General features: G+C 42.2%; 1 non-coding gene across 1 annotated transcript; it reads left to right on the top strand.

The window, feature by feature from the left end:
- Positions 1-227: 227 nt before the first annotated feature.
- Positions 228-334, top strand: LOC126796561 (small nucleolar RNA R71). Its single transcript, XR_007672401.1, has one exon. It is a non-coding gene; the product is annotated as a small nucleolar RNA R71 (small nucleolar RNA).
- The last annotated feature ends 581 nt before the right edge of the window (positions 335-915 follow it).

Below are 915 nucleotides of genomic sequence, written 5' to 3'. Positions count from 1 at the left end.
AAGTAGCCATTTGATTCCTTGTATCAACGTCATACACCCCACGACTCTTGCTTCCTCTCTTCTCCTTGGAATTAAATTGGCGATTGTTGCCGGCCAAGTCATGAATCAAGGTGTAAGCTTCTTGACTGGTCTTGTTCATGAATGTGCAGCCACATGCCGAATCCACCATACTCTTGTTAGTAGTGTCGAGTTCTTCATAGAAGAATTGCACCAAGTCATCCAACAAAATACCATGGCAAGGACACTTCCTTTGTAGTTCCTGAAATGCCTCCCATGCCTCGTAGAGTGAATCACCATCCTTTTGAGTGAAGTTCTGAATCTCTCTCCTTAGTCTTTTCGTGAGTTGGGCAGGGAAAAATTGCTTCAAGAACCTTCTAGTCATTTTTTCCCAAGTGGTGATGATTCCCGCAAGCAGAGAGTACAACCAACGCTTAGCATCGTCCTTAAGAGTAAATGGAAACAAAAGCAACCTTAAGCCTTCTTGAGAAAGATGATGAATTGATTGGAGCTTGCAAATGTCGAAGAGCTCTCTAAGGTGAACATTAGGGTCTTCCATTGAGGAACCAGAGTACTTAGGCAGTTGCCCAAGCAATTGAACCGGAATGGAAAAGTTGGCTTCATTCGGTGGAGTAAAAGCAATGCATGAAGGTCATTCACCCCGGGATGAAAGCATTCTTGAGTGCCATTGGAGCACCAGTAGGAAGAAAAGATGAAGGGGAAGAAAAGATCCTCCACTTCTTCTGATCTAGGTGAAGAGTTTAAGATTGAATTGCTTAGAGAAGTTTCGAAATCTAAGAGTATACTCAAGCTAGAGTCTAGTAAGTCTTTAAGTGCTTGAATTCGATCTTTGAGCTCTTGTGTTTTCTTAGATATAGCGGACATGCATAGTTCCTGTAACATGAAAATTAGAGAGTT

The sequence above is a fragment of the Argentina anserina genome, chromosome 5, assembly GCF_933775445.1.
Source record: "Argentina anserina chromosome 5, drPotAnse1.1, whole genome shotgun sequence".
NCBI classification, from domain to species: domain Eukaryota; kingdom Viridiplantae; phylum Streptophyta; class Magnoliopsida; order Rosales; family Rosaceae; genus Argentina; species Argentina anserina.
This window is presented reverse-complemented; position numbering and strand designations above follow the sequence as displayed.